Source organism: Erinaceus europaeus, chromosome 20 (genome assembly GCF_950295315.1).
Source record: "Erinaceus europaeus chromosome 20, mEriEur2.1, whole genome shotgun sequence".
NCBI classification, from domain to species: Eukaryota; Metazoa; Chordata; class Mammalia; order Eulipotyphla; family Erinaceidae; genus Erinaceus; species Erinaceus europaeus.
In genome coordinates, this window is record NC_080181.1 from 54,044,341 (window position 1) to 54,066,117 (window position 21,777).

Genomic DNA, 21,777 nt, shown 5'->3' on the forward strand with positions numbered 1-21,777 from the left:
CCAGGTTCAATCCCCAGCACCACCACAAGACAAAACTGAGTCGTGCTCTGGTTTAAAAAGCAAAGGGAGGGGGAACAGGCGGTAGCGCCGCAGGTTAAGTGCAGGTGGCGGGCGCCAAGCGCAAGGACCGGCATAAGGATCCCAGTTCAAGCTCCTGGACTCCATCTGTAGGGGAGTCGCTTCACAGGCTGTGAAGCGGGTCTGTAGGTGTCTGTCTTTCTCTCCCGCTCTGTCTTTCCCTCCTCTCTCCATTTCTCTCTGTCCTATCCAACAACGTCAACAATAATAACCACAACAATAAAACATAACAATATTGTATTTAAAAAAAAAGACTGACCAACTGCCTGACTGATGGATTGATTGACTGATGGTCAGTGGGTGGGAAGGGACGTGTAATATAACCTTCCTCTTCCCTAGCTCCCTGCAGACAATCCTGAATGCCACAGATATGAACCCCACCTGGGAGAGGCCTTCCCCTCTGAAGGTGTGCTCTCTCTGCACAGCCGCCTCCAGAAGCATCTATTCAGAAGCACACTGTTCTTTCAGAGGCACTCACAATGCACCAGTCTTAAGCACAGGATGCTCCGTTCGCCTTCCTGAGGTGCAGGCACTGCACGTGAGCTTGGTGCATTATCTGTCCTCAGGGAGAGCCAGTCGGAGCCCCTATGACTAGCAGTGATTGATGGGTATTGATCCCCCTCCCTCCCTCCAATGTGCCCAGGAGACAGCATCTTACTTGAGTCTTATAACCCTTTGAGTCAGATACAATTAGTGTCTTTATTACAGCAATACCAGAAACGAAATTTGAAGAGACTTAGCGATTTACTGGATTATAAGTGGAGGGGGGGGGACTTTTGTGGGACAGAATGCTATAGTCCACACTCTGCATGGAATATTACTACCATGTGAAATATAGTTCATCTTCTGGACAATGGTCTCCATTTATACCATCAGGAAAAGAGTGTTATATTCCGCACAAGGTCGTTTGCAGGAATAAAGGATGAAGAGACAGTGAGGGATTCCTGTCCTGCATTGGTATATGGCAGAGATACGTAGAATATGAATTATTTTTATTTATTATCATTATCTTTGTTTGTTGGATAGAGACAGCCAAAAATCGAGAGGGAAAGGAGTGAGAGAGAGGTAGTGAGACAGGGAGACACCTGCAACACTGATTCGCCACTTGCAAAGATTCCCCGTGCACATAGGAACTGGGGGCCCGAACCCCTGGTGGTTGTGCTTTGTAACATGTGCACTCAGCCAGCTGTACCACCACTCGGCCACTGAGCTATTTTATTTACTTATATTTTTAATTGCTCCATCAGTGTCCTCAATATATCTGCAATATTCCTGAAGAGGGACAGGATGCTTGAAATGATCAACTCCCAAAGGCCCTTGATCTGTATTTGTTAATCAACTGCCAGGCTTAACCACATGGCCAGACCAATTACACAGACATCTAGCGCTACCACAGCTATGCTTTCAAAGATAAAGATAGCAGTAGCTCATGGATTCTGGGTCAAGCAGGCACTGTCCCAGGTGCTGAAGGCGCAGCAGTACACAGTCTCTTTGATATCAGGGTCTGGGAAGCCAAGGATTAGAATTCTGCATCCTTCCTGAATATGGGATGATCTCACTCTCAGGCAGAAGTTGAAAAACAAGATCAGAAGAGAAAACACAAGTAGAACCTGAACTGGAGTTGGTGTATCGCACCAAAGTCAAAGACTCTGGGGTGGGTGGATGGGTGGAGGCGGGGAGAATACAGATCCAAGAAGGATGACACAGGACCTAGTGGGGGTTGTACTGTTATATGGAAAACTGGGAAATGGTATGCATGCACAAACTATCGTATTTACTGTCGAATGGAAAACATTAATCCCCCAATAAAGGAATTTAAAAAAAGAATTCTGCATCCTTCCTCTCCTAGTGTGTATGTTCCCATCCTCCCTGACAGTCAGCTTTCCCACTTTACAAAACTGGACTAATGACCGTCTCCTCCTCCTCACCTTCCTCCTCCTCCTCCTTCTCCTCCCTCCTCCTCATGCTTCTCCTCCTTTCCTCCTCCTCTGCTTCCTCCTCCTCTTTCTCTTCCCTCTTCCTCCACCTTTTCCTCCTTCTCCTCCTCCTCCTGCTCCTCCCCCTTCTCCTCCTCTCCCTCTCCCTCCTCCTAGAAGCACTTGGGAATCAGGCTCCCTGCCCAGGACTCAGCCCACACATGCCTATATGAGAAAGTCGGTGGCCCGCACTTTGCAGAGGGAAGCACTGTGCCCAGGCAGAGAGAGTGCTCGGTGCAAAGAGTAGTTCCCCCAAGCAGCTCCTGCAGGGGAGTCGACAGCATTTATGAAACCAACCGCAGAGTGACACAACTGGGGTGCTTGGTCTGAACTCACATCCCACGCACGCCAAACCACGCACGCCCTGCCAGCGGGCTTCCTGAGGAAGGAGAGACTGAAAGGACTGGCAGCTGCCCTGCCAGCGGGCTTGCTGAGCACTGGCATCTCCAAGAAGCAGGGGCTGCGACTGGGCAGGAGGTGACTCCATGTGCCCCTTAAGAAGGGATCTGGTGGCCCTTGGGGAGCTGGATTCTGATGCATATAAATAGAGGGGCAAGTGAAGAGACAGACAGGGTGCTGGGTGCTGGGAGACAATGCCACAGGTAAACACGAGGGAAGAGAGACTCCAGATAAAGGACTCCTGTAAATAAGTGTTGCTCAGAGACGTTCAGGAGCCTTCCACATTCGCCCCTAAGGAACTGTATGTTTCCTCTTCAGAAGGAGAAGGGACCAGGGAGCCAAGGCCTGGCTGTCTGATTGGAGTGTTCAGCACCTCCCCTCCCCCGTGGCCCTTGGCTGCAGCCATGTTTGTGCCTCTCGCCCCAAGCTCTGGGCCGTCAGTGGACATGTGGGATTGTCTTGGATATCGCAGGGTCCCTGCCGCCAGGCCCACCAGCACCTGTGGCAGAGCTCAGGTGTGTCTTTCTGTGACCCTGGAGGCAGTCACCGAGGCCTGGAGGAGGTCCTGGGCTTGGTCTGTGGGTTCCCTGGGAGGACCCAGCTTTTCACAGGACAAAGGCTTTGGATCACGGCGGGACCCAGTCATCTGCTTAGGGAGGTGATATGGCATTTTCTTTCTTTTTTTTTTCTTCCTTTCTTCCTTCCTTCTTTCCTTCCTTTTTTTTCTTTCTTTCCTTCTGAATCGACTGCTCCCAGCAGCCTTGTTTTTTTCCTTTTATTTTTTTCTTTCTATTTTTACTTGACAGGACAGAGGGAAATTGAGAGGGGGAGCTAGAAATAGAGAGGGAGAGAGAAAGATAGACATCCGAAGACTTGCTTCACAACTTAGATAGTGGGGGCCTGAGGGTTTGAACCTGGGTCCTTATGCATGATGGCCTGTGCATTTAATCAGAGGTGCCACTGCCTGGCCCCAGTCTGTTTTCTAGAGGGCAGCTGCAGCTGACACTCCCCCCCAGGGCGCTAAGCTTATACTATTGGGCCTTCCCTCCACCTCCATGTGGGGGTGAAGACTGCTCTCCTGCAGATGTGAGAGTGCCTGGTGTTCCCCTAATGCACCCAGCAATCTGCTTAGTCCCAGGCCTGGCACACATGGCCTGACGGGCTTGGTGAGGGGTCTGGCTGCCACTGGTTGTGGTAGCCACCACCCCCAGGAGGCATGGCCACCCCACCCCCACCACCTGTGGGCCCCCTGCTAGGAAGATCATCAGCATCAAGTGACAGGGCTCAGTGTTTTGATATATGTCCTATTTGTGGTGGTCTGGTTGTTTATAGGAGACCTTTCAGAACTTCTTTCAGGGCAGGCTTGGTGATGGTTCATTCTTTCAACTGTTGCTTGTCTGAGAAGGTTTTGATGCTTCCATGTAGTCTGAATGACAGTCTAGCAGGATATAGTATTCTTGGCTGAAAGCCTTTCTCATTTTGCACTTGATAGATATCTTGCCATTCTCTTCTGGCCTGTAGTGTTTGTATGGAGAAGTCTGCTGCTAATCTTATGGGTTTTCCTTTGTAGGTGACTCTTTGTTTTTCTCTTGCAGCCTTGAGGATCCTTTCTTTATCCTTATTCCTTTCCATTCTAAGTATGACATGTCTTGGTGTCTTTAGGTCTGGGTTAATTCTGTTTGGGACCCTCTGGGCTTCTTGAATCTTTATGTCTTTGATGTTGTCTAGACTAGAGAAATTTTCAGCTATTATGGCCTGGCTATTATGGCTTTCTTCCTCTCCTTCTCTTTCTTCCTCTGGTAAGCCAATAATGTGTATATTGTTTCTTTTGAAGTCATCCCATAGGACGCTGTTGTTGTTTTCAGCATCTCTTAATCTCTTTTTGAGATCTCTTACTTCTTTTTTAGTTGTCTCTAATTCATCCTCACTCTTGCTAATTCTGTCTTCAGCCTCATAGATTCTATTCTCTCTGCCCTCTACTGCTTTCTGGAGTTCATCTATTTTGTTGCCCTGCTCTGATACTGTTTTAGCTTGTTCAGCTAGTTGCCTTCTTAGCTCAGCTTTCAGCTCTCTAATAACCATGAGATAATTAGAATTATCTTCCATATTCTCATTTGTTGTTCCTGCATTTCTGATTACAATTTTTTTCAAATTCTTTACTCACTCCTGTTATTATTTCCTTAGCTAATGTTTGGATGTTGAACTCATTGTTTTGTGCTTCACCCTCTGGAGGACTTTTAGCTGGACTCTTGTCCTGGTTCGAGTCTCCAATATTTTTTCTTGTTGTTTTAACCATTTTATATATGATGTTATGAGTTCCCTTTATCAGTACTTTTCAAATTATTGATCACTATTGCCTGGATTGACTTGTGTCTAAGTAATTTAATTAAAGGTTTTACCGTGGTGGAAGTTAACAGTTTTTTCAGTCCCTGAGTTGGAGCTCAGTGGTGTAAAAGCCTCTTTTTTTTTTTTCCCTGTAGGCTATGGGAGCCTGAGGGCTTTTAAACTATCAATAGGCTTCTTAGCTTAATCCCTGACTCCTGACCAAGAGATAAAGCAGGGTGTGGCAGAGATAATTCAGTCGTTATGCAAAGAGACTTTCACAGCCCCTCAACTATGCCACTGAGGTATAGGTCTTCTCCTGAGTTTCCTGGTTAGACCTCTGTCCCCTGGTGTACCTCCCTGTTGCTGCTCCAGATTCTGAGGGTAGTAGCAATGGAGACTCAGAGTTGCACTTGGTGAGTCTCTGGGGAGTCCTTTCCTCCCTTCAGCTGTCCCCTTGTGGGTGGAGCAGACTGGAGGTAGTGTCTCCACTGATAAACTGTTGAACTGTTAGCAGTCACTTAATCTCTCCTTAGGCCCCTCTCTCCTCTCTGTTACCAGCCACACGCGTTTGGGTTCCTGTGGTCATTCTAGTCCTGTCTTGTTTCGGTCCTGGGTGGTCTCCTTTGGTATTCCTAGTTGATCCAGGAGAGGAGAGGAGAGGAGAGGAGAGGAGAGGAGAGGAGAGGAGAGGAGAGGAGAGGAGAGGAGAGGAGAGGAGAGGAGAGGAGAGGAGAGGAGAGAAGTGATCTGCTGCTCGTAGCTCTGCCTCAAGAAGTCGAATCCCGGGGGGGGGGGGGAGGATCTTAACTAAGGTGACCACCGTGGCCCAAACACAGGCACCTGACATAGCCGGGCAGAGAGTGACTGGATGTGGACTGGCAGGAGCAACTTCTAGCCTTTGAGGGGCAGGCACGTCCTGAGAGGCACGCTGTGTGCCACGGTGACAGGGCTCCGCAGCCAAATTCACAGGCTCACACTTACCCTCTTGACTCCACACCACTCAGTGAAAAAATGCCGTCTCTGCTCAGTGCGTGGCTTTTTCCAAAACACCACTAGAATCTTATGAACGTCCCGCCCTCCATCTGTATCTCCTTCTGCCCGGCACCCCACCGAAAGCAGTTGGAATCAGTGCTGCTAAGTCTGCACAGGTTTAAACAACAGAGCTGCCCCATTATCTTTCTTTCTGTGAGGCTCAGGGACGAGTTCACCTCTGAGGTGGCTCAACTTTATGAGCCTCGGACCTTCAGAGAGCTCTGAGGTGAGGGAAAGAGTTAACAGTTGTCTGTGTGTGGGGGGGGGTGGTGGTGGTGGTGGTGGCACACCTGGTTAAGTGCATGTACTTTTTTTTTTATTCCTTTATTGGAGGATTAATGCTTTACAGTCAATAGTAAAATACACTAGTTTGTACATATGTAACATTTCCCAATTTTCCACATGACAATACAGCCACCACTAGTTCCTCCTCATGTTCAAGTCCTCCCATCCTGTTCCAGGACTTGAACCCCCCCCCCCCCCAGCCCCAGAGTCTTTTTCTTTGGTGCAATACACCAACCCCAGTCCAATTTCTGCTTAGAGTTTTCCCTTCTGATCTTGTTTTCCAACTTCTGTCCATGATTGAGATCATCCCATATTCAACCTTCTCTTTCTGACTTATCTCATTTTTTTTAAGTTTTTAAAAAATATTTATTTATTTTCTCTTTTGTTACCCTTGTTTTTATTGTTGTAGTTATTGTTGTTGTTAATTGATGTCACTGTTGTTGGATAGGACAGAGAGAGAAATGCAAAGAGGAGGGGAAGGCAGAGAGGGGGAGAGAAAGACAGACATCTGCAGACCTGCTTTAATGCCTGTGAAGTGACTCTCCTGCAGTTGGGGAGCCGGGGGCTCAAACTGGGATCCTTGCACTTTGCGCCACGTGCACTTAACCTGCTGTGCCCGATTTCCCTGACTTATCTCATTTAACATGATATCTTCAAGCTCCATCCAAGATGGGGTGAAAAAGGTGAAGTCACTATTTTTTACAGCTGAGTAGTATTCCATTGTGTATATATACCACAACTTGTTCAACCACTCATCTGTTGTTGGACACCTGGGTTGCTTCCAGGTTTTGGCTATTACAAATTGTGCTGCCAAGAACATATATGTACACAGATCTTTTTGAATGGTTGTGTTGGGTTCCTTAGCATATATCCCCAGGAGAGGAATTGCAGGATCATAGGGCAGGTCCATTTCTAGCCTTCTGAGAGTTCTCCAGACTGCTCTCCACAGGTGCTGGACCATGCATGACATTCCTACCAGCAGTGCAGGAGGGTTCTTTTGACCCCCACAACCTCTCCAGCATCTATTGTTACTGTCCTTTCTTTTGTGTGAAATTCTCACAGGAGTGAAGTGTTATCTCACTGTTGCCTTTATTTGCATTTCTCTGAGAATCAGTGACTTGGAACATTTTTTTCACATGTTTGTTAGCATTTTGGATCTCTTCTGTAATGAATAATCTGTTCATATCAAATGATCCCATTTTTGGATGGGATCATTTGTTTTCTCGTTGCTGGATTTGGTGAGCTCTTTATATATTTTGGTTATATGTCAGCCTCTTGTCTGACATATAGCATGCAAAGATCTTTCATTCTGTAAGGGGTCTTTTTGTTTGGGTGATGGTTTCTTTTGCTGTGCAGAATTTTTTTAATTCAGTGTAGTCTCATCGGTTTATTTTTTGTTTTAGTCTTCTTTGTAACTGGATTTGTATCATTTAAGATCCCTTTAAAAGTTCTGCCAATATATTCCTCTAAGTATTTGTTAGTTTCTAATATAACATCCAAGTCCTTGGTCCACTTGGAATTTACTTTTGTATTTGGTGAAATATAGTGGTTCAGTTTCGTTCTTCTGCATGTTTCAACCCAATTTTTCCAATACCATTTGTTGAAGAGACTCTGCTTTCCCCATTTAATAGTCTGGGCACCTTTGCCAAAGATCAGATGTCCATAGGTGTGGGGGCTTACTTCTGGGCTCTCAGTTCTATTCCACTGGTCAGTATGTTTATTCATGTTCCAGTACCAAGCAGTTTTGATGACAATGGCCCTATAATACAGTTTGAGATCTGGGAGTGTGATGCCTCTGGTTCTGTTCTTTCTTCTCAAGATTGTTTTGGAAATTCTGGGTCTTTTCTGGTTCCAGATAAACATTTGTAGCATTTTTTCTATTCTCCTAAAATAATGTGCTTGGGATCTTGATGGGGATTGCAAGTGCATGTGGGGTCCAAGGGCTTGAACCTGGGTCCTCCTGCAGGGGGAAAGCTTCATGAGTGGTGAAGCAGGGCTGTAGGTGACTCTCTGTCTTTCTGGCTCCATCTCCCCTCCCTCACATTTTCTGTCTGTTAATTCAATAAATTTGAAAAAATAAATAAAAGTTAACAGGTGTGAAGAGCCTGAGTGACCGTTTAGTAACTCTAGGTTATAAGCAGCTCCCTGGTGGCTTCCTGTGGCCCTGTCTCCTTGTCCCTCCCTCCCCCAGGGCTGTGGGATGTAAGAAAACTCTCTTTCTTCTCTGCCATGTCTAGCTAGTCCATTCTCAGGCCACAGCTTCCTTTCACCAGAGCTCTAGATATTAAGAACACGAGCATTCACCTTTGGAGAGCTGGACTGTAGCTCTACTGTCATCCTAGAGAGAGAGTCAGAAGGCTCCTCTTGTCAGCTCAAGGACAAGGGCTGTTTGGAATCCTGCCTGTGGTCCCTGTCCATCACTTCCTCCTGTGCTGTCTCGGAATAGTTCGCTTCACCTCAGCCTGCCATCTGTCAGTACGGCACTGATCCCACACTCCACCCAGGCGTGGGAGCCGGGCTCCTGTGTCTGCAGAGACGTGCAGGGACGAGGCAACCCACCCGACAGTCTGGCGCTTCTTCCCTGAGTCTTTGTCGTTGTTGTTCTGTTTTGTTAATAATTTGTTTTTCTAATTTATTATTTTTTGTTATTAGATAGAGACAGAGAGGGGGCCGGGCAGTGACGCACCTGGTTAAGCGCACACATTACAGTGTGCAAGGATACAGGTTCGAGCCTCTGGTCCCCACCTGCAGGGGGAAAGTTTCACGAGTGGTGAGGCAGGACTGTGGGTGTCTCTCTGTCTCTTCCCCTCTCTATCTCTTCCTCCCCTCTCAATTTCTCTCTGTCTCTATCCAATAATAAATAAAAATATTTTTAAAAAAAGAAGTATAAAGATAGAGACAGAGAAATTGAGAAGAGAGAGAGGGAGGGAGAGAGAGACACCTGTAGCCCTGCTTCACCACTTGTGAAGCATCCCCCCTCCTGCAAGTGAGGACCAGGAGCTTGAACCCAGGTCCTTGTGCACTGTAATGTGTTCACTTAGCCAGGTGCACCAGCGCCCGCCGCCCACACCCCAGTCTTTCAGCAACAGTTACTGAGAGCTTCCCCTCTGCCTAAGAAGGCATAATGCTAAACACAGGGAGTTGGCAGTAAGTTGGAGCCAACCTCTCAACACCAGGAAGCCACTGGAGAGCACAGGTCAGGGGCTCAGGGAAGATCAAAGACCAGCTGTGGGGCACTGATCAGGCCATGCACTTCCACAGTGAAATCAGGTTTGCTCAACAGTGTGCCGTTCACATGTGAGCTACAGAGTCAGGGAAGCTTCTTGGAGAAGGTGATGGCAAGAGAGAGGTGTAAAGACTGAGAGAAGTCAGGCAAGGGGCTACTCACAGAACTGGGCCTCATCCTAAATGCCCATCAACAGATGAGTGGAAAAAGAATTTGTGGGATGTAGATGGAGTGGAGTCCAGGGCTGGACAGTGGTGCACCTGATTGAGCACAGTTACAATGCACAAGGACCCCTTTGCTAGCCCCCAGTCCTCACCTGCAAGGGGAAATCTTCATGGGTGGTGGAGCAGGGTTACAGGTGTCTCTCCATATTGTCCCATCCTGTCCTCTCTCAATTTCTGGCTGCCTCGATACAATAAATAAAAATATATCTTGGGAGTCGGGCTGTAGCGCAGCGGGTTAAGTGCAGGTGGCACAAAGTGCAAGGACCGGTGTAAGGATCCCGGTTCAAGCCCCGGCTCCCCACCTGCAGGGGAGTCGCTTCACAGGCGGTGAAGCAGGTCTGCAGGTGTCTGTCTTTTTCTCCCCCTCTCTGTCTTCCCCTCCTCTCTCCATTTTTCTCTGTCCTATCCAACAACAACAGTGACAACAATAATAATAACTACAGTAATAAAACAGCAAGGGCAGCAAAAGGGAATAAATCAATAAATAAATATTAAAAATTTAAATATATCTTTTTTTGTTGGATAGGACAGAGAGAAATAGAGAGGGGGGAAGACAGAAAGGGGGAGAGAAAGACAGACACCTGCAGACCTGCTTCACTGCTTGTGAAGCGATTCCCCTGCAGGTGGGGAGCCGGGAGCTCGAACCGGGATGCTTATGCCGGTCCTTACACTTCGTGCCATGTGCACTTAACTCGCTGAGCTCCTGCCTGGCCCCCTAAAAATAATTTTTAAAAAAAGAGATACAATGCAGTGGAGTACTACTCTGCAGTTACAATGGCGACTGTTACAATATTGTGTTACTTGGGATAAAACTGGAGGAAAATGGAGATAACTAAGCCAGGCCAAATTGGAAGGGAACAACGGAAGACAGCATGGGTTTGCTCACCTGTGGAGGCAGTGGCTCAGTGGATAAACCATTGGACTCTCAAGCGTGAGGTCCCAAGTTCAATCTCCGGCAGCACTTGTGGCAGAGTGATGTCTGGTTCTTTCTTTCTCGCCTTATAACCTTCTCAGGAATAAATAAATCTTTAAAAAATAAATTTAAAAAAATGAATGCTTAAACAGAGATTAATAAAGCAATCAGACTAGCCTTTAAAAAATTAACCAAAAAAAATAATAATAAAAAACATTGCTACTCTGCTAGCCTAGAGAGTGGGCGGGCACAGGGCTTCAGGTGAGAGGTGTGGAACAGCACCCCCGAGAGCTCGCCATTCTGCAGATCACTGCGAGATCGCTCCCAGGACAATGATTTTAATAAGATGAAATCATAATCAACTCTCAAGGAAAATATACAGTTTGACTATAAAAAAAAATCAGTGGAAATGTGAGTGTATATACACACATACAAATGCGCATACATATTAAATTCCGGGCAGGGGGAGGAGGCTTTGAGAAAGCAGAACTGGTTGCTGGAGGCTGGGAGGGACCAGAGGAGAGAGAAGAGTCTTCTCTCTAAACCACTGGTGGGCAGCGTCAGAAGTCCGATGGACAGAAGGCTGGACACCTCCTGCCTTCCCTCCCGGGGCTGGGGGAACACCATCTCAGGACCATGACTGGCCTACACTGCCACAGCATGAACTGGGTTTCGCTCAGCACTCAGTCACCCTTGGTCCCTGCTGGTCACTGGCCAAAGGGCACTTGCCATGGCAGGTCCCCGCAGGTGGGCGGGCAGAAATTGCTGGCACCTCTATGTCCCTCTTGCCTGGATTGTGCAATGTGACTTTCGGGACATCCTGAGTGAGGAATTCCTTACACGGCAGAAGGCAACCCAAAAAGGGGATGGGAAGGGGGAGACTGAGTGGGAGGATTAAGACATCTGCTGGCACTGAGGCTCATCAGATGCTCTGCAATTGTATTTGAGTCAGGAGAGAGCGTGAGCAGAGGTCCTCTTACCTGAGGGTGCTGTGCCAACCGGGACAACAAATTCTTTAGGGGAGAGAGAGAGAGAAGGAAGGGGTAGTTAGGAAGGGGGGCGTGAGAGACACCTGCAGCCCTGCTGCACTGCTCATGAAGCTTTCCCCCTTTTCAGGTGGGGACTGGGGGCTTGACCCGGGTGCTTGTGCAGTGAGCTGTATGTGAACAGCAGGACGTGGGCTGGATGGGGCTGTGGCAGTAGGCAAGTTCGACTCCGATTATATGTTCCATCGCATCACACAAACATGAATAGGCAGCTAAAAGGAGCTCTAGACCTCTGTCCAAAAACAGACGAGCCAGTGGAGTCCAAAGTGGAGAAATAGATGGGATGGAGTTTCAAGATTGGAGGCTCTCATTTATCTCCTTAGAGGCAACTGCCTGAGTTTGGCTGGGAAGACCAAAGGCCCAAATGTCTGCAAAGCTGGCGTCCTCTCTCCCAGAGAAACCTCAGCTTTCTCAGGGCCAGGAGGACCAGGGGCTCTGCGTTTCCTGTCTGATCTGAGTTGGGCTTGGGGGCAGGAGGGGGTGACGGTCACAGTGAGGTGTGTGAACGGTAGGGTTGAGGAGGGCATTTTACAATCCCTCAAAATGAAAACTTTGTTTCAGTCGATGATCCAAGAGGATGTCAGGATGGAAAAGCAACTCAGCTGCGGCCTAGCAGTAGGACACCCAGTTAGTTACACACACATAGCACAAAGTCAAAGGACCTGCGTGCAAGGATCTGGTTTCCAGTGCCCCCCACCTGCAGGGGGACGGGAGGGGGGGCACTTCACAAGTGGTGGAGCAGGTTTGCAGGTGTCTGTCTTTTCCTCTCCTCTCTGTCTCCCCTTCCTCTCTCAAATGTTCTGGTCCTATTCAATAAGTGGAAGAAATGGCCACCGAGAGCAGTGGACTCATAGTACTGGCATGGACCCTCAGTGATAACCCTGGAGGGAAAGGAAGAAAGGAAAAAAGGAAGGAACGAAGGAAGGAAGGAAGGGAGGGAGGGAGGAAGGAGAGGAGGGGAGAGGAAGGGAGAGGAGAGGAGAGGAGAGGAGAGGAGAGGAGAGGAGAGGAAGGGACAGGAGGAGAGAGGAGGGGAGGGGACAGGAGGAGAGAGGAGACGAGAGGAGAAGAGAGGAGAGGAGAGGAGAGGAGGGGACAGGAGGAGAGAGGAGGGGATAGGAGGGGAGGGAACAGGAGGAGAGAGGAGAGGAGGGGAGGGGAGAGGAGAGGAGAGGAGAGGAGAGGAGAGGAGAGGAGAGGAGAGGAGAGGAGGGGAGGGGAGAGGAGGGAAGGGGACAGGAGGACAGAGGAGGGTAGGGGATAGGAGGAGAGAAGAGAGGAGAGGAGAGGAGAGGAGAGGAGAGGAGAGGAGAGGAGAGGAGAGGAACTCAGTCTTTAGGAGAGGTGAAAGAAAAAGAAAACATACCAAGGGGGTGAATGGAACAGAGGAGGACAGATAAATAGAGGGGGGAGGTGAGAGAGAAGGAGAGAGAGAGAGAGAGAGACTTCAGAGGCATAGACAGAAGCAGAGCACTGATTGTTTAATGTAATGGGCCAGGAAAGAAGTTTCTAATACTTGGAGGCCACCAGAGGGCTTTCTGTCTGTAGCACCATGGCTCCTAAGACTAACCAAGCCACAAGGCTGCAGCCTCTGGGGTCTTTCCGCATACCCTCTGTGGCTTTCCCTTACAGCACAGAGACAGGAAAGTCCTTCAGATTCACTGGCTAGACATCCAGGAAGAAGCCTGCTCTCATACCCCTCACTGAATCCCGACCACAGTGGAGAAAGGCAGGCAGGTAAAACAATCTCAGAGAAGGAAGGGAGGAGAGGGGCCTCTCTCGCGGTGTTGTACCTAGTTAAGGCACATAATGCTAAGTGCAAAGATCTGGGTTCAAGCCCCCAGCTCCCCACCTGCAGGAGAGTCGCTTCACAGGAGGTGGTGAAGCAGGTCTGCAGGTGTCTTTCTCTCTCCCTCTCTATCTCTTCATCCTCTTTCAATTTTTCTTTGTCCTATATAATAAACTGGGGGGAGGATGGCCACCAGGAGCAGTGGATTCATTGTGCGATAACCCTGGAGGCAAAAAAGGGGGGGGGAGGAAGGGAGGAGGTACGACTACCTAGAACCCTGTACAGTGGATTCCCACGCACCCTGGGAGCTCATTAAAAAAAAGAGAGAGAGAGAAGAGCTTCCATCCTTCTGGGACTTCACACTGCCTATCTTGCATCTGGGCTGTGGGCCAACAAACTTGCTACAAGGTAGCTTCTAAGAGCCAGTAGGAGACTGAGTGTTAGCAGAAGGAATTAATGGATTGGCGGCAGGGGCCATGGTATTGGAGGCATTTGCTTTTCTTTCTTTTTCATCCCTGACACACTGGGCTGTTCGATGTATAGAGGAAGAGAGTACAGGGGCCTGCGCAGGCCTGCCAGTGCATTGCACATAGCTGAGTGCGTTCCAGATGCAAGGGCTTGAAATCACACAGCCCAAGGACCAGGGGCATCATCTCGGGTGAGGCTTTTCCAGCTTGGCTGTTGACCGCCTTGGTGCTGGGTGATAAATGCAGCCGATGGGGGTTGGTCAGTGGCTGACTGGGTTAAACACACATAGTGCCAAGCACAATGACTAGAGCAGGGATCCTGGTTCGAGCCCCCGTCTCCCTCCCTGCAGGGGAGTCTCTTTACAAGTGGTGAAGCAAGTCCATGGGTGTCTATCTTTCCCCCTCTCTGTCTGCCCCTCCTCTCTCCATTTCTCTCTGTTCTAGCCAACAACAATGGCATCAACAACAACAACAATGGGGGAAAGTGGCCACCAGAAGCAGTGGATTCTTAGTGCGGCCAACATACTTTATGCTACACCTGAGGAAGATGGTTCCTAAAACTGAGGCAGCTTGGAAAGTTCCTACTCATGACCACAGAATGTGAGCTCAGATCTACAGGCATGCAGAGGTCACACAGGCTCCTAAGCTGGATATGGGCCCCAGACCAAATCACATAGATGGGGTTTACGGTCAACAATATTTATACCCCTTTCCCATATTAGGCAGCTACTCTCTTCCCTGATCCAGCTTTCTGGTCCTTTTGCCAGCCATGACATCATCTCCCCAGACAATAACTTGTTATTATTTTTTAATGGACTAACTGAAATACTCCTGCTCTGCTTTACTTGTCATCCTTGGTTTACAAGAAAGAAATTTGCAGCTGGGATGGAACTCACAGGCTGAAAGGTCACCTGAAGGGCATGAGATACAGCCAGAACTTAAGCTTTTCCATCACCTCGATTTATGTGTTTCTTAGTTAGTTTGTTTGTTTACCCTCCAGGGTTATCACTGGAGCTCGGTGCTGGTACTATGAAGCCACTGCTTCTCGTGGCCTTTTTTTTTTTTTTTTTCCATTTTGTTGGATAGAACAGAGAAACTGAAAGAGGAGGGGGTGATAGACAGGGAGAGAGACAGAGAGACACCTGCGGCCCTGCTTCACTGCTTGTGAAGCAGGTGGGGAGCCAGGGGCTTGAACTGGAATCCTTTTGCAGGTCCTTGGGCTTCATGCCATATGCGCTGCTTAAGCTGCTGCGCTCCTGCCATTTCCTCTTCCTGCCTCAGAGAGGACAATTAAGAGAATCCATAGCCAACCTTTACAGTGGTTAGAAAAATGGATAAACTTACCTGCTAAAATAAAAAAGAGAGAGAGAGAGAAAAAAAAGAGAAACAGAACACAGCACAGCAAAAGCCCTTCTCCCCCTCTCGCCCCCTCCCCTCGGCATGAAAGCTTTGCTTGTGTGAAAACAGGAGGGTGACAGTTGTGCACATGCTGACATGAGCAGAAATGTTCTGGGAAGCCTGGGAATTCATTTCAGACATGTTTTAAGTAGATGTAGGGAGAGCGGGAGCAGAGTCAAAAATAAGCAAAAGTGTTCAGTGGGGAAGCATGGGACGGGGCCTGGAGGGGAAGACAGGCCCCTGGTGTGGGTGTGGCCTGCCTGACTGGGGGTGTGCTGAGGGGACTGGCCCATCATGGAAGCTGTCCGTCTAACCTGTCTGTCTGTTCCTTGGGCAGCAGAAACAGACTTTTATTTATATTTATTTTACTTTATTATTTTTTGCCTCCAAGGTTACTGCTGGGACTCAGTGCCTGCACTACAAATCCACTGCTCCTGGAGGCCATCTTTTCCCTTTTGTTTATCATTGTGTTGTTATTGTTATTATTGTTGTCCTTGTTGTTGGGTAGGACAGAGAGAAATGGAGAGAGGAGCAGAAGACAGAACGAGAGGGAAAGACAGACACCTGCAGACCTGCTTCACTGCTTGTGAAGTGACTCCCCTGCAGGTGGGGAGCCGGGGGTTCGTACCAGGATCCTTATGCCGGTCCTTGCTCTTTGTGCCATGTGTGTTTAACCCGCAGCGCTACCGCCCGGCCCTCAGAATTTTATTTATTTATTTATTTATTTATTTATTTATTTATTTATTTATTTTTAGTGAAATTGCTTGCTTGTTTTTTATAAGTGATTTGATATTAATTGGCAGAAGTATAAGACAACAGGGGTATAATCCAATAACATCCCTACAATCAGAGTCTATGGCTCCATGTCCTTCATTGGAAATATAGTAGTTCTCCCATGGTCGCAGATATGGGTTGAATTTATTTGCACATCTTTTTTAAAAATTTATTTATTTATAAAATGGAAACACTGACAAGATAAGTGGGGTACAATTCCCACCACCAGAGCTCCATATCCCACCCTCTCCCCTGATAGTATCCCTCCCTTTTCTTTATCCCTCTGGGAGTATGGACTCAGGGTCATTATGGGGTGCAGAAGGTGGGAGGTCTGGCTTCAGTAATTGCTTCCCTGCTGAACGTGGGCGTTGACATATGGATCCATACTCACAGCCTGTCTCTCTCTCTTGTCCTAGTGGGGCAGGACTCTGGGGAAGCAGAACTCTAGGACACATCTCTGTCTGTTCAGGGAAGTCAGGTTAGCATCATGGTAGCATCTGGAACATGGTGGCTGAAAAAGAGTTAACATATAAAGCCATACAAATTGTTGATTAATCGTGAACCTAAAGGCTGGAATAGTGCAGATGAAGATTTGGGGTCTCAGTTTTGGAAATAGCTAGTAGGTCTATTTTAGGTATATTCCAAAGGGCCTGTGACTTTATAAGTTTTTGCCTGAGCCTGACGTCTGATATGCAGGTGGACCCACATCCTGTGGTCATCAGTAGGAACATTCCAAGCTGCACCAATTTCAGGACACATCTTCTTCAGGTGGTAGATAGAGTATGTTATCCAACCCCCCTTCAGAGAATGGAACAGTCCCTACCATTGTTGATCCACATTGAGGGCAAGGTCCACTATGTCGTTCCTGATGGAGATGACCAGTGGCAGTGGAGAGAGGGATCTGTTAGAGGTCTAGGCCCATCGTGTCTGTGTGGGAATCCCAGGACTTCCTGACTAGGGCCCCAGCTGATGGGGTGGCCTGGTAGTGACTAAAGAGTCATCGTTAAAGTATGCTGGTCTCTTGTGGTTCAGGAGGTGGCACAGTGGATAAAGTATTGGATTCTCAACCATAAGGTCCCGAGTTTGATCCCCAGCAACACATGTACCAGAGTGATGTCTGGTTCTTTCTCTCCTCCTATCCTTCTCATGAATAAATAAGTAAATTCTTAAAAAAAAAAAAAAAAAAGTCTGCCAGTCTCTTGCTCTTATTCAGCTTTTGTAGTCTTACTTTGATAAGGTTAGCTTTGGAGTGACTGAGGGAAGTGTAATAGGAAGTAGGTGAGGAGGGTATCAAGGTCTAAGTAGAGACTATTTCATTAGGTACTTTATGGTGTCTTTTTAGGTCTTTCTCCTTGCTTGCTGCATTTATTGACTCACTGCAGACTACTGTGCACTTTCGCTTTAAGGCATGTATTTTACCCTAATTTATGGATACCTGTGAACATCTGTCCTATATAATGGGCCCTGGTCTATATCTAGGTATTGAGGCTTTGTTAAGAAGTGAACCACCCAAAATGGAATTAAAGAGTCCTATGAGAAAGGAAAGGTCTCACCCGAGTAAAGAGGCTGAAGGGTTGACATTCCATGCCTGACGTCTCTGGACACAGTCTGAAGTGAAGCATGCTGAGGTGCTACTGGTTGCATTGATTAGGTTGAGATCAGCAGATGCAGTGTCAGTTGGTATGAATTGAGAGAAGCGTGATGGAAAATGAGCCCCACCCTAGAGGTTCCAGGACTGGGGAAATATAGGCTCTATAGAGGGAGCAGGAGGTTCCTGCTGTCTGAGGGTTTCAGAAGGCAATAGATAGTTACTGCTATAATCAAATTATTTGGCAATTGGGTTAACTTTGAAAATCTCATTGTTAGTATTTGCTATATCATACATGACCTCACCTTAATTTGTCCTTTGGAAATGTATATACTGTAAAGTAACGCCACTGGTTGCTTCTGCTCTCCTGGTCTAAGCCTTTAGGGGAGTCATCATTTCAAAGTCTCAGCCTATGGTTTGTGCATTAAAAAGTTTGAGATACTCAATCAATTTTCCCCTCTCATATTAATTAAATAGTGGTTTATATGACTACAAGTTAATAGGTGTGTACATCAACACCATTCCCACCACCAAAAGACTGCCTCCCCCAGTGAAACTGAACATCCACCCTCACCCTCCACCCAGCGATTTTTACATTGGTGCCCTATTCCAAACTCAGTCAGAACCTGCTTTTAGTTTCTCTTTCTGTTCTTCTTTCTCAACTTCTGTTGATGAGTGGCATCATCCCATACTCATCTTTATCTTTCTGACTGAGCTCCCTTAACATAATTCCTTCTAGCTCCATCCAAGATGGGTCAGAGAAAGTGGATTCATTGTTCTTAATAGCTGCATGGTATTCCATTGTGAGGCGAATGTGATAACCACTACACTACGGAAACCAGATAATGTGTATCTAGACCCCAGCTTGCTCAGCCACTCATCTGTTGTTGGGTGCCTGGGTTGCTTCCAGGTTTTGTCTATTACAAATGGTGCTGCTATGAACACAGGTGTACACAGATCTTTTTGATGGGGTGTGTTGGAGTCCTTGGATATCCCTAGGAGAGGAATTACTGGGTCATATGGAAAGTCCATGTCTCTTTCTCTTTTATCTTCCTTCCTTCCTTCTTTCCTTCCTTTCTTCCCTCCTTTCACCGTCTCTGTCTCTTTCCTCTCTCTCTTTCTTCCTTCCTTCCTTCCTTCCTTCCTTCCTTCCTTTCTTTCTTTCTTTCTTTCTTTCTTTCTTTCTTTCTTTCTTTCTTTCTTTCTTTCTTTTTACCAGAGCACTGCTCAGCTCTAGCTTAAGGTGGTACAGAGGATAGAACCTGGGACTTTATAGTCTCAGACATGGGAATGTCTTTACATAACCATTATGCTACATAATTGTTCTTTCTATAGAAAGAGCTTCTTTGCTTTTCCCAACTTGAGCATCACGGCAGGCAGGTTAGTTGTTTGTACACATCCATGGTGAATCTCTTCCGTCTCAAGCAGGCAAATGCCCCTCACCTCATATCAGCCTTACAGCCGGCCCTTGGCCTTGTCTTCCAGAAGGGGACTACCCCCTCATCAGGAAGGGGCCTGGGATTTGTCTCTGAGGTTGCACTGTACAGGCTTCAGTGTGCTGCCAATCCCTGGGGCTCCCCAGGTGAGGAAAGGAAAAAAAGGAGTGTGCACTGGGCCCTTCTCGAAGGGAAAGTTTTTATCTCTGCAGGGGCAATTAAATGGCTTTATTGCAGAAGAGAGAGGTCTCATCCCAGGAGCCAGTGGGCTCAGACTGGGTGGGAGCAAAGGCTCGTTGGTCTTTGTCATGTCCCTGCCAAGCCCCAGGAGCTGGTTTCTGAGCACAGTTTGCCTTCCTCTGCTTAGTGACCAGTGAGCACCAGAAAGAAGAGAGTGACAGTGACAAAACAGTTCCAGGAATCAACTTGGCTCCAGTGTGTTTAAGAAGGTTTGAAAAAGGGGCCAGGTAGGGGGGTCAGGCGGCAGCGCAGCGGGTTAAGCGCACGTGGTGCCAAGTACAAGGACCCGCATAAGGATCCCGGTTCGAGCCCCCGGCTTCCCACCTGCAGGGGAGTCTCTTCACAGACGGTGAAGCAGGTCTGCAGGTGTCTATCTTTCTCTCCTCCTCTCTGTCTTCCCCTCTCTCCATTTCTCTCTGTCCTAGCCAATAATGATAACATCAATAACAACAATAATAGTAACAACAATAAAAAAAAACAGCAAGGGCAACAGAAGGGAAATTAAAAAAAAAAAAAGGTGAATGGGATACAGAAAGAGCTTGTCCTCTTAAAGAATTCTGGGCCCTGGGCCCCAAACTAAGGGACAGTACAAGCTTGTCTAGGGGGGTGCAGGCGGAGAGCAGAAAATGTCATCACAGAAGCAGAGGCTGCAAGGCTAAGGGGGTGCGACTTGGCCCCACTGCTCAGGGTCTGTTGCCTTAGTTACTGTCTTCTTCTTTTTTTCCTTTATAAATGGGAATATTGGCAAGACCATAGGATAAGAGGGGTACAATTCTACACAATCCCTGCCACCAAAACTCTGTAGCCCATCCCCTCCCCTGATAGCTCTCCTATTCTTTATCCCCCTGGGAGTATGGACCCAGGGTCATTGTGGGATGCAGAAGGTGGAAGGTCTGGCTTCTGTCATTGCTTCCCTGCTGAACATGGGCGTTGGCAGGTGGATCGATACTCCCAGCCTGTCTCTCTCTTTTCCTATTGGGACAGGTCTCTGGGGAGGTAGGGTTCCAGGACACATTGATGGGGTTGTCTGCCCAGGGAAGTTGGGTTGGCATCATGTTAGCATCTGGAACCTGGTGGCTGAAAAAGAGTTAACATATAAAACAGAACAAATTGTTGACTAATCAATCAGGAACCTAACGGCAAGAGTATTGCAGGTGTAGATTTGCTACTGTTATCTTTCCCTGCATAGCTGTGTGTGGCAAAGTTTAACCTCAGGACTTAGAAGCATCAGCGTAAGATACACCACTGGTTGGGGGCCGGGTCTGACCTTCCTGAAGGTCTCTTGCTATCTGGGCCCTTCTCTCCTCCTTACAGTTTGGCTAGTTAATTCTTTCTTTGCCTTGACATTGTGTCTTTTTTCCTTTTCCACTTCACTTCCGATGCCTCCACACCACCTGTTATGGATACTCTCCAGATCAGAAAGCAGAGGCTGTGTTCAGACTGGGGTTTAGGAGAGATGAGGTTATGTTCCCTTTGCTAGATTTCTTTTACTTTATAAGATTTGTATGGGGGGGAGGGCTTAGCAGCTTCCAGTCAACAGTAGAAACATGCTGTTGGTCCATGTGTGAAATGTCTCAGTCTCCTGAAACTCCCTCTCACCCCCCAGTGTCAGTCCTCCTCTGCACCAAGATCTCAAAGGCATCTCCCCTGTCACAGTCCTTTGATGCAATACACCCCACACAGTGCACATTCTGCGTTGTGTCTCCCCTGACTTCAGGGACCAAGCCTCCTTCAGCCAGATTGCCGACAGGTCTCAACAGTTCCCAGAGCTTGGCATCCAACCCCATCCCAACCCCCTGGGCTCCCACTGCACGGTGGTTCCTGCCTCTGTCACTGCAGGTCCGATCAGAGTCCTGCAGCCCATGCCCAGCCACTAGTGACCTGGTGACACTACACACACACACACACACACACACACACACACACACACACACACACGGCACCCAGACCCCGCCAGACACAGGCAGACTTCCCTGCAAGGCTCAGCTTGTGCTTTGCCATTCTAACCAGGACCTTTTATTCTTGAGGCCCAGAAGAGGCTTCCAGAGCAGGCAGGAAGAGCAGAGCTGTGGCTGGGCTGAGTGCCCAGCCTCCCGCCCTCTGCTCGCTTGCTTGCACAGGCCTGCTGGCTTCATCAATGCTCGCTGGCCTGGAGCTCCCACCCCGTTACAGATGCGCTTGTTAGCACAGCCCTGACAGGGAGATTTGTTGTCCACCAGGATGAAACTAATGATCCCTTAGGATATTGACTCCCTGGCTCTACTCAAATTCCTGGCCTCTGCATCCGAAGGCTGGATGACATGTCCAGGTGGGCAAGGGGCTCCCTGGGCACCACCAGTGAGAAGGGGGGTGGACAGAAAGTGTAAGACCCCAGGAATAAACTATTGCCTGACCTCAAGATGAGAGCCCAGCCTGCTTCCTGCCCAGGGCTCTGCCCTTGACAAGGCTTTGGCCCCACCCAAAGGGGCAACAAGGAAACAGTCCCTGGACAGCAAGACCATCCCACCTCCTTTGATGGGCAGAATGCAGGGGGCATACTTGCGGTCTCTCTGGGCAGCCTTTCTGCCACCACGTTCAAGAG

The 21,777-nt window shown here is 48.1% G+C and overlaps 1 protein-coding gene across 1 annotated transcript in view; it reads left to right on the forward strand.

Moving 5' to 3' along the window:
• Positions 1–21,777, forward strand: part of LOC132534867 (cytosolic carboxypeptidase 4-like) — a 172,792-nt gene that overhangs the window by 109,520 nt on the left and 41,495 nt on the right. The gene's annotated exons all lie outside the window — the stretch shown is intronic.